The sequence below is a fragment of the Lactuca virosa genome, chromosome 6, assembly GCF_052849685.1.
Source record: "Lactuca virosa cultivar CGN04683 chromosome 6, Lactuca_virosa_CGN04683_v6, whole genome shotgun sequence".
Taxonomy (NCBI): domain Eukaryota; kingdom Viridiplantae; phylum Streptophyta; class Magnoliopsida; order Asterales; family Asteraceae; genus Lactuca; species Lactuca virosa.
This window is the reverse complement of record NC_136431.1, coordinates 8,914,800-8,927,182: the sequence shown is the minus strand read 5'-3', so window position 1 is coordinate 8,927,182 and position 12,383 is coordinate 8,914,800. Positions and strand designations below refer to the sequence as shown.

At 36.9% G+C, this 12,383-nt stretch overlaps 1 non-coding gene across 1 annotated transcript; it reads right to left on the bottom strand.

Annotated features, from left to right (window-relative positions):
- Nucleotides 1-272: 272 nt before the first annotated feature.
- LOC145123180 (small nucleolar RNA R71) lies at nt 273-379 on the bottom strand. Its single transcript, XR_013715051.1, has one exon. It is a non-coding gene; the product is annotated as a small nucleolar RNA R71 (small nucleolar RNA).
- Between the last annotated feature and the right edge of the window lie 12,004 nt (nt 380-12,383).

Genomic DNA, 12,383 nt, shown 5'->3' with positions numbered 1-12,383 from the left:
TTCGGACATTAGGTCGTTTCTAGGGGTGGGGGCCTTAGGGCTATGATAAATAAAGAAGAAAAACCCTTCCAAGAACCTTTGGATGGCAGATTTCACATTATTCTAATGCTCCAAATGTGAGTAAAGATGCGGTGATGTTTCGACTTTTACCGGTCACATTGAAGGGTGAAGCTAGGGAATGGTTAAAATCACCTCCCTTTGGAGTAATCACGACATGGGCTGATTTTAAGACCGAGTTCATAAACCAATTTACCCCTCCTTCAAAAGTGGTGAAGCTTAAAAGAAACATACATAATTTTCAACAATTAGAAGGGGAGTCGTTATACGAAGTGTGGGACTGTTACAAGAGATTGTTACGACATTGCCCTCAACATGAATTCAATGTGCAATAAGAAATCTCGATATTTTATGATGGAGTCAATGCGTGCACTCGCCAACTTCTAGACTCTTAAGGGCCCATGACAAAGAAGGATCTGACAACAAGTAAAGCTTTGATTGACGAATTTGGTAAGCATTCAAGAGAGTATCACAACCCAAAGGAGGATTTCACTAGAGGAAAATCAAGTAAAGATGGAGGTCAAGATGCTATCAGTTCAGTAATTTCAAAGCTCGACGTAATGGAAGAAAGGATCACAAAAATGGGTGGATCAATTCAAGATAGATGTGGAGCTTGTGGGGGACCCAATTCTAAAAGGGATTGTGAATTGGAGTACAAAAGAGATCGAGATACAAAAGAAATTCAACAACAAAAGCATGATCTCTACCAAATAGAACAAGTCCAATCCGAGAAAATATCTGCTCTCGAGTCAATGCTATTTAGATTTATGGAAGCTAGCGAAAAACGACATGATGCTACAGATGCAACACTTAGAGAACAATAAGCATCTATCATGAGCATCCATACACAAGTCAGGCAATTAACGAAGCTCGTGCAAGAAAAGCTACTAGATTCACCTTCAAGAAAAACCGAGTCAATCCCAATCTATCAAGTCATGGCGGTTTATACAAAAGAAGATGCAAAATTGATGCATATGTGGTCCTTGATTCAATAGAAGAGCAATCTAATCAGTCACTCGAAGTAAAAGTGAAGGAAGAAGAAGAGTATCGTGAAGCTGCCTAGTTGACACGACATGGAGGCAATAGTGTCACGTCGTGGGCAATAAAAGAAAATTATGATTTTTCATCCTTCGAGTCATATCAATCACCTCTTCCTTACCCATATCGTGCCAAGGAAAATCTGGTGAAGTAAGGAAACACAAAGATCATGGAGCATAAAGAATCTGAAGAGAAATTAGAAGAAAAAGTGAATCATTCGAAACCTCCACTTTCAACGCCCATGATTTTTGAGGTGTTTGCTTTTACAAGACCTCCAGATCAAACCTCGGAGCCAATTGAAGAAAAAAAAAAGAGTGATGAGTCTCATTTTAACAAGAAAAGACCGGAAAGAAACAAGACAAAAGCTAAAGACACTGGAATGAAGAAAGAACCCAAGAGGAAGCATAATGAATATGTCAACTCGAAAATGCCAAAAAGTTCGAAAAAAGACATTCAACAGACGTGTTGCCTACAAATGAGAAAGGTTCAAGATGATGGAGAACATGTAGGTTACACTTCCACCTGACGCAACGTAGAGTGGGAAGGAGTCCAGCTAACGACTCCTCAAAAAGAAGTGCTTTTCGGGAGGCAACCCGATTTTTGAGGGCTTGCATTATCTTTTCCTTTTGATTTCTTTTTAGTTTTAGTTTTTATTTTTATTTTAAATTTAGTTTAACCGAATGATGATGTGTTTCTCTAGTCTTTGATCTTATTTTGTAGTATTTACCGAAAGTGCAGCATTGAAGGAGGAGCTTATTTGATGAAAAAGTCGTGAGATTTTTAGAAGATTATAACTGAAGACCATGTTTTTGAATAAGTGTGGGGTTCCCACTTGATGAAGAGAAGAGTTTTGAAGAAATTTTACAGAAAGAAAAGGTTGGGAATGATCTAAAACCATTAAGAAATAACGATGCATTATTTGGGCTTTTTAAGGCATTTTGAGAAGACACCACGACGTGGTCATCATCACCACGTCGTGGCATTCGATTTTATCACGACTGCATCCGACCTGACACCACGAGGTGACATAACTAGACCATGCCTTGGCGATTTTAAAATTTGTGATCATTACGACCATTTGCTCGACACCACGACGTGGCGTTCCTATACCACGTTGGGGCAGAGGTTCAACACACTTTTTGAAGATGGTTCTTTGGTTTATTTCAATACGACACATTTGCATTCACAATAGAAGAGTCCATAAGTACTGTTTTCAGCCATTATACAAGAAGTCCAAGCTTTACCACACAAGTTTGAGAATTCGATATTGCCGCTACTACCGAAGGGGAGTCTGTTCCAATTCTTTCTTTTCAATTTTATGTTCTTTAATTGTTTAAATATGCAATGGGGACATTGAATCATTTAAGTGTGGGGTAGGTAGTAGGATATAGGAATACAAGCTTACTGATAAAAATTGAAAAATGACTAGGATTTAAAAAATTATTACAAAGATTTGAAATAATAATCTAAAATTGAATCTACTTAAAAAATTCTTGTAGTATTATGTTGAGATCTAGGTTGCTAGTGTTGTGTGTGACGATCTGATGCGAATTTCGATGTTTATTTGAGCCTATATATGTTATAGTGTATTTTTCGCTTCCCTATCCTAGTGAAATCATGGAGGAAAAACACGACCTTACTTAATTTGAGGGACACAATAAGTTTAGTATCGTGTACTAGAAATGTATCCATGAGAGCTTATATAGTCATTGCACTTAGACTAATATCTCTAACCAATATGGGTTGAAGTTAAGTTTCCTTGCTTAAGCATATGTTTTTTAGGATTTTTAGTTTTGAGTGAAAAAAGTTAGAAAGAAAAAAAAATAGTTGCAAAGTTTGTGTAATGCCCCATTTCTGTTATGTAATTTAAATATAGTATTTTCCTTCCTTAAGAGAAACTCGAAGAGTCAGTAGCCCGAATCGTCGAGTAGAGACGAGTTTTTGCACGCGTCTTTAGCAGGCGACTCGACGAGTCTGTATCCCGAACTCGGCGAGTCCGCTAGTCTGGATGAAACCCTAAATCCCAGGGTTTGTACCCAATTTAAACGTCATTATAGCCTCCACCCCAGCCTCCAGCACCTTTAGAGCATTTCTCTGTAAAACCCTAGTGCCCATTGTTGAGCTTGAGTGTTTTGTGATAGCTTGGGAGTTGTAGAAGAGAAGGAAGGAAAGAAGATCAATAGAAGAGAAAGGAGATCCAAGAGCTAGCTTCCATCTGTCTCATATTCTGGTAATAAAGTTATTACCTTGCTTATTCTTCCATTAAACCCTCTTTTATGCTTGTTTATGTCTCTTTTGGAGCTTTATATGATTCAAACTCGAGATTTGAGCTCTCCTTGGGATGGAGACCATAGATCTGGATGTTATTGAGCTCTAGGAACCCAATATAGCTACCTTTTATGCAAATATAGCCTTGTTCCAAACCCTAAGTGCTTAGTGTTGGATGATTTTGGTATTTTAGCCCCATTCTCGTGTGCATGCACGTAAAGTTGGAAACTTTACGTGCAAAACCAGCCCTAGAAGCCCAGATCTAAGAATTTGATGCACTGAAATCGGCTAGAATCGACTGTATAGTAATGGCATGCAGGAGACTCGGCGAGTTGGCGGCCCAACTCGGCGAGTCCAAGGCAATCTTCTTGCCTCAAGAACAGACTCGACGAGTTGTTCATACAACTCGGCGAGTCGGATGAAGTTAGATTCGACGTTAGTACGGAAGAAGAACTCATCGAGTTGTTGCCAAACTCGACGAGTTGAAGCGAGTAGAGGCTTAGAAAAGGTGTTAGGGACTCGGCGAGTTGGCGGCCCAACTCGGCGAGTCCGGTCAACTGAAAGTTGACTTTGACCAGGATGTTGACTTTGACCAGGGGTAAATTAGTCATTTTACCCTGAGAACAGTTATCAGTATCTCATTTAGTGTCTATGGAATTTGTAGCCAGGGAGTTCCGGAGCAGCAGTCAGCCAGTTTCAGATTTAGCATCTCAGCTGCCAGCGTTACGAGGTGAGTTTTCCTTCCAGTAGGAACGGGTCTACGGCCACAATGCCAGCCCGTTTAGTTAGCAGTAGTTCCGGATTTCGGTCCGATGCAGTAGTTCGGTGTGCTTGATGTCTTCGTGACTCAAGCATGTACGCGTGTTATGTGTTCCAGACTTCGATCCGATGCCGTATGCGGTATATGTGTTTATGCTAGTAGTTATGATTATGCTATGCTATGTTCAGTTAGTTCCGGACTTCGGTCCGATGCAGAGGGCAAGGCCCTGGTTAGTTCCGGACTTCGGTCCGATGCAGTTTCCGAACTTCGGTCTGATGCAGAGGGCAAGGCCTTTGTTAGTTCCGGACTTCGGTCCGATGTAGTTTCCGGACTTCGGTCTGATGCAGAGGGCAAGGCCCTGGTTAGTTCCGGACTTCGGTCCGATGCAGTTTCCGGACTTCGGTCCGATGCAGTGGGCAAGGCCCAGTAGTTGCTTTATATGTTTTGTATGATATGTGGTAGTTGGGTTTCAGTTTTGGTTTCAGGTACTTTAGCTAGCAAGGCGAAGGGCTCGGGATGATGGCATGACATACACCACAGTTTTAGCCTGGGAGTTAGACTCTGATATTTTTGACATGATATTGACATCGGTTTTGATTTGATACATTTATTATGTCATTTGAGATACACGACTCATGGTTTTATTATATGATATTTGTGTTGGATTAATGTCTAAGTCCATAACTATAATTGGTAAGACTTGACCCGACCTGTCATGGTCCATTTGGGTTGCATGGCGTCATGCATTCGGATAGACTATAATGAGAGAAATAACACTTAAGGTTTGTTAATATATTATAAGTTATAATATATTAATAAGATTATTTAATTAGTATTGATCAAGAATGAATTAATTAAGTGATCAAAAGAAGACTAATTAAATATATGGGTTGATTGTGTAAATCATCCATACTTGTATAGTGGGCTAAGACTCCATGGATTATCAAGTTTGGCTAAAACCCATAAGATGCTCCATGGTATGTTTGAACCCATGGATCCAAGGAAATGGAAAGTCATTACAATTAGGGTTTACCCTAATTGTCACTAACTATATAAGCATCTTATTGTTGACAAAATCGGACACTAGAGTATGAACATGAGGGCTAGCCGATTTTCATGAAGTGTGTATGTTCTCTCAAGTTATTCCAAGTGTATTTGGTGTTGTGTGAACCATTTGAGGTGTCACACTTGGGGCACTAGGCACTCAAGCTTCATGAAGTCATTCTACATCAAAGAGGTATGTAATTCTAACTTGATATATTCATATGAATCAATGTTATTATGCTAGTTAGGATGAATACCTTGGAAAGTTCATATTTGCATGTATAATAGAGAAAACATAGATACAAGGTATTTAGGGTTGCATGTACACTTAGGAGTGTTAGAATGCTCAAAACCCAACAGTGGTATTAGAGTCTAGGCTTGTTTTCTTGTTATACTTGCAAAATCTACTTAAAAATCGAAGTTTTTTGCTGTCTGAACAGCAGACTCGCCGAGTCCATAAAGGGACTCGACGAGTCCATGCCTTAAAAGTGTTCAAAACGATCCAACTCGTCGAGTTGGTTCATGCACTCGACGAGTTGGACCCCCTGACAACATATCTTCGAGTTTTTTGGCTAGAAATGTACTAGGAACATTACCATAAGCTGTTTTTGAACCTATAAACCTGTTTTTGATGTGGTAATGTTCATGCTAATCCAATTTCAAAGATAATTGTCAATAGATTCATGTTTTGTATTAGTTTAAAAGTTATGCTAATTACATGAAAAAGTTTGATCCTTGTTCATATGAGTTGCTTAGATTAATAGAAAAGTTAATTGATTATGTGTTTTCAATCTATTTTAATCTAAGAGTTGATTCTAAAATGTGTCTGTGTAACTTGTCCTCAAGTTACATGAAAGGTCACATTTAAGTTTCTTAAAACTCATAAAAGTTGGCAAAGGTTACAAAATGAAGAGTCTTGTCCTCATTAAATGGTTTTATGACTCCATAACTTGTCCTCAAGTTATGGAGGTTCAAGAGTCACTTCATTAAATAATAAAAATGTGTAACCTTAATTAGTTCCATAAGTTACAAAAGAAGAAGAGTTACATTCTTTAATAGTTTAAAGTCTTCCATAACTTGTCCTCAAGTTATGGAACTTGAAGAGTTTTCTTATTTAAAACTACTTTAAACTCATAAGTTATGGAATTAATTAGTTTTGAATAGTTTCAAAACTTGCCCTCAAGTTTTGGAATTTGTAAAGTTTCTCTCATGAATACTTTAATTCCAAGTTAAGCCCTTAGAATTTTAAAAGTTAAAATTCAACCCTTATACTTTATAATATTATAAGTTAATAATATATATATATATATATATATATATATATATATATATATATATGTATAAGAGCAAGTCAGTCTTACCATTAGTAGGCCTCATTCACGAAGCCGGTCTATAAGGGGGGTATAAGGTTGTTGCCTATAAAATGGCAGCTTAATGGGTGTCCACTCTCACCCACCGCTTCCTTGACTGGTGGAGGGTCGTTAGCCGAACAGGTAGGACAAGGACTATAATTCTCCCTTCATTAAAAGTATTAATGATAAATACTAAGTAACTAAACACTTATAAATTCCCAATCTTAGTTACTTAGGAAAATGTGAATAAGGTGCTAATCCATGAAATTACACTTTGCACTTTGTTTAAACCATTAGTGGAGCGTGTGTGGTTAACCGGCACACTAACTAGGATTTAACAAGGTAGGCAAAGGGTAACTTAATATTTATCATAGTATCGGTGGAGCTCGTGTGGTTAACCGGCACATCGATTGAGGGGTAAATATTAAGGGTACCAAGTAATTTGCATGGTTACTTAACACCTTGTTTTGTGATCCTCGGCATCCCAGTCACAAAACCTGAAGGGCACACTCGAGATTGAAACATGCCATTGAAAAGTTCAATGAATCTCAAAAGATCTAGGAGTTTCAAATCCAAGTAAAACTTAATTATATTTCGTTTTTCATGGTGGAAATTGGTAAATCGTCATTTACCTACCTTCAACTATTTTATAACTCGGATTACGGCATCCCTCTTCCAGTTATAAATAGGTTGTTGGATCCTAGCCTTAATATTTCATATTGGGTGTTATATTAAGGACTTTGAATCAACTATCTTGAATATCTCCCAAAAGATGTCTAGCTCAGACATCTATGATCTTCCCAAATCTCTTGGAACTTTACTTCCTCCACCTCCTCCAATTATTCTCCCTAACCCACAAGTTCAAGGTCACTCAAACCCTAATGGCAAGCAAGGTCTATGTGTGATCAAATCTTGGAGATGAAGTCACATATTGGCAAGCCGGGAGAGTTGGGTGTCAAAGTCTTAAGAAAGTTGGATGTTCAATCACTTTCTAAGTCACATAGTGAGTTCCTTTGGGACTACTATGAAACAGAACTAATGGCAAGCAAGGTCTATGTGTGATCAAATCTTGGAGATGAAGTCACATATTAACAAGCCGGGAGAGTTGGGTGTCAAAGTCTTAAGAAAGTTGGATGTTCAATCACTTTCTAAGTCACATAGTGAGCTCCTTTGGGACTACTATGAAACAGAATATGCCATGAACCTTAATGATCATATCTATTTGCTTGGTGCTACTGAATCAACAATGATTTGGAGGACTAGTAAAGCAAATTTGATTAGAATATCAACTTCCCAAACTTCCATGGACTTTGAAAATGGTAACATTGGATATCCAGAAAAGCTTTCGCTTCCCAATGGAAAGGGATTGGCCATAGTCAACTCGGTTGACCAAATGGTAAAGAGAAAGGCAAGTCTGTGATAGTCCAGTACACCATTCCCAAAAAGTCCATATGTTTCTCTTGCCAAAGGAAGGGGCATTGATTGCGAAGCTGCCTATTTACCTGAAAGATCATAAGGTTGATCAAGTCAAGAAGTTTGACTCTACTTTAGGTAAAGTCCACTATCTAACTCTGTTAAGTTTCTATTCTGAGATTCTTGTTACATGATGTGACTGGGTCACATGTTGATGTTTTAAGAATCAAAGAAATGTGAAGAAACTTAAAGGAAGTATATGCTGATTCTGATCGCGAAGATAGATTTCGATCGCATGGTTTGGTGATCAGAATTTTTGAAGCAGTTACTTAGGAGTTATGTTATATTGCTTAGGAATAAATAACAACAAGTTTTTCATATGCATTTGCACTGTAAGGATAAGTTTTTTCCGCAAAGTTTTGAAATAAAATAAAAGGTTTTAATTTTATATTTATTTTAAATATCCTTAAAAGTGGCATTTGTGAAAAATGGTTGTTTATATGATTCCATTGATAGCAATATTTGGAAAAAAATGGACTTGATTCTTTCGTTTATGGTAGTGTCATAATTTACCAAATAAGGAAAGATTCTCATTCCCAAGGCTTCAGTTGGATAGAAACTTGGAATCATGCAAGTTGAATAGTATGATGAATGAGAACTTTCAAGCATTGGAAAATTAAGACTTGTTCACATGGATGTGTGAATCAAGTGAAGGACTAAAGGGATCGAGTACACATTCTTGTGCACTGGTCATGTCCACCACAAAGATCGATAAGACTATTCGTCATGATTTACTAAACTTTAGTAAATATGGTTATACTTATAAGTTTAAGTATAATTCTGAAGCATTGGAAAAGACTCGATGCATGGCAGAACGAATGAGAAGAATCAAATTAGGCAGAAAGATAAAAGTTTCTCAAATCTGAAAAGATGGGAGAGTATTTTAGTATCATGTTTTGTGATCATCTTAATGATTAAAGAACCATATCACAATTGGTCTTCTAAGGACATCTTAGTGCATATTTATGGCTAAGAAGAGGAGTCATGAATTGCTGAAATGGTTAAATCAAGAAGATGAGTCATACCTCGTTCCAAAACAAGTCTTAGAGTCATACTCCAAGACTATAAGTTGAGTGACATATCTTAAAGAAAGTTTTATAACACTTGTCAAATGTAAGAGTAAAAGTGTCCTACTCTTGTACATTTGAAGTTGGTAAGTTGTGATGTTTTGGATTAAACAAAGACCAACTAAGGCCAATTGTGTGAAGTGTATGTCTTGATAAAGAATCCAAACTATCTCTTGAATATTTGGCAAGATAGTCTTATATGTCAAGAGGACAGTGGGAGTCTTAGAGATTCTTGAAAGTCTCAAGAACTAATCAAGAATAAAACCTGAGGTTCTTCACTAGCACACGACTTGAGGTTTATAACCTATCGTGTTGACATATTCTGTGCCCATTCCAGTTAAAGTTGGCTTTGCATATGAGTTCTGAGAGTTCTCAATTGGTTGCATAACAACTTGGAAGCAATGGCAGGCCCTTGTGCTGCCAGGTGGCAAGAAATTAAGATTGAGTTCAGTCCATATGAGTTTGGATTTGTCATTTGTCTTGTGATTATGGTTTTGACAAATTCACATGGATAGGAACACATACACCATAAAATCTAAGGGTCATAAGGTTTCTCTCGGATTCATGAAAATGATGGTGAGGAAACACTTCCACCAAGTAGATTTGAAGCAGATGGCAAAAGGTCTAAACAATTGAGACTATGATTACGGCATCCCTTTTCATAGTTCTGAAATTGTTTAGACACACATGAATGCTATCTAAGGAAAGGTGTATGATTTTGATAAAGTCTTATCAAGGCAATCTCGTCTCAGAAATTTGAACTTTGGTAAGAAAGTCAATGAAGTATTGACTTCTAGAAGTCCAGCTGATTTCTGAGTACATGTCAAAGCTAGTGGGAGCATAAGTGTTATGCTAATAATCATCATGTTAGTGGGAGCATGATAATTATGATAAGTATTGCAAGTTAGCAATGTTAATTATAGAAAACAAAAGTTTCAATTCGTGAAGTTGCAGGGGTTGAAAAAGTTGTTTTGCTATAATTAAGGGAGAGGATATACTTCATTTCAGTTCTAAAGGCTTAGATTGAGACCTTAATCATCTTTAGTCAAGAATATATATATGAATTTCATGTTGGATTGGTTCAACTTAAGGAAATTCTATATATTGCGTTCTCAAAATTCGATTATGATTACGGCATCCCTCTTCATAGTCAAATTTTGAAAACATGGCAAATAAAAATATTGTAGCAAAAGATTGGTCTAGAATCATGTCTTTATGTGAGACATCATGAATCGTGTACCATTTGCTTTGGGTACAGGATCGATTGCATGTGCTATAATATTTGTCATTTCTAAATTTATCCAAATGCCCAGAGGCATTAAGAAGGGAAAAGGTCTAGAATTGGATATGACTAAAAGGATTAAGCAATTGTCGAGGACAATCTAAGGTTTACCAAAGATTGGTTGCTCAGGGATAGTCGGAAGTATAGTGCTAATTTTGGAAGGACCATATTGACATATTCTAAAAATAGGCATTTCTTGTTCAAAAGTGATAGTCAAAATGAGAATCTGGAGTTGTCTCCATAGGTGGAAGTTATCTGTGTAAGATTAGAAAACTTAATGCAAGAAGCATGTTCAAAGCAATGTACTTTGAATATGAGACTTAGTTTCCATGGAGTTGAACTCCATTGGAATACCTTATAATGACTGTTGACAAGTCTTTGTGACTTTGTACATATTCATTACAGGAGGGTCAGTGCATATAAGTTTAAAATCTAAACAGATTTCGATAAATGATAGGAATTTGAAATTCTCACATTTTTCGATAAGGATTTGGGAGTGTGAAATTAGAATCATTGAAATTATGTTCAATTGGTTTATTTCACAAAGTAAGGATCATAGACAAACATAGAGTGCATACTTGGTGTATGGCAAAGCTATTGTTTTGAAAAACATAGTGTACTTGCTTGGAGCATGGGACAACTAATGTTTTTAATTCAAGTATAAAGTTGATAAAACCGAAACAATGAATAATGAGTAATCAGTATAGTGATAAATAAAAGTGTCTTATTTATATTCATAGGTTTTGATACCATATTAGATTCAATTATTCTTGTGTTTCACCTTGCATGTTTTGACTTCCAGAATAAAATAGGTCATTCTTCCTGAATGACTAAGTTATTCAAACTATCCACAGTCGGTCATATGTTGGAAGTAGATATGAATCAAGACTGTCATGGGTTGGCTTGTAGAGGTCTAAGATGTTGGACAAAGTGGTGCTACAACACTCATGAGTGCTCATAAGTTCTGAGTATTGGATTCAACCCACGCTCATTTGAATCACTTCATGGATTTTATCACGAGTGATCATGAGACGATAATATCTTATATTCTTAAAACCTAGAGATATGAGTTGTTACTATGAGTTGGTTATACATTGATTGCACGAAAACGCATTGGTAACTCGATGTTATAAAACGTGCCTTTGTGTATGATTCAACAAGTAGTAGAACAAGCCATATGAGTCGAAGTTTATCCATTCCTTTTACCTTCGGGATAAAAGCGATATCTGTGGGCCCCTCGATGATTTAGCGATGACACATGTGAGTGCTTGGCCAAGCCAGGACTGATTTGATTTGTTCAATCAGTCAGTCATCATAAATCAGAAATCGGGAAACAACAAATGGACAGAGAGAATGATTTACAATCCATGTCTCAGTCCATATGATATCTAGAATGGAGGAAAATATATGATCCCTTATCTAATGGACAAGTCATTGACAAAGGTCAGAGATCATCGGCAAGGTCAGAGTTCGACGGAAGCTTTTGAGAGCTACGATTGACAGTCGGTTCTTGAAGTCATACGCAATAATAGTTTTAGACTTATCCAAGTGGGAGACTGTTGGATTAATGTCTAAGTCCATAACTATAATTGGTAAGACTTGACCCGATCCGACATGGTCCATTTGGGTTGCATGGCATCATGCATTTGGATAGACTATAATGAGAGAAATAACACTTAAGGTTTGTTAATATATTATAAGTTATAATATATTAATAAGATTATTTAATTAGTATTGATCAAGAATTAATCTATAATTAATTAAGTGATCAAAAGAAGACTAATTAAATATATGGGTTGATTGTGTAAATCATCCATACTTGTATAGTGGGCTAAGACTCCATGGATTATCAAGTTTGGCTAAAACCCATAAGATGCTCCATGGATGCTCCATGGTATGTTTGAACCCATGGATCCAAGGAAACGGAAAGCCATGACAATTAGGGTTTACCCTAATTGTCACTAACTATATAAGCATCTTATTGTTGACAAAATCGGACACTAGAGTATGAACATGAGGGCTAGCCGATTTTCATGAAGTGT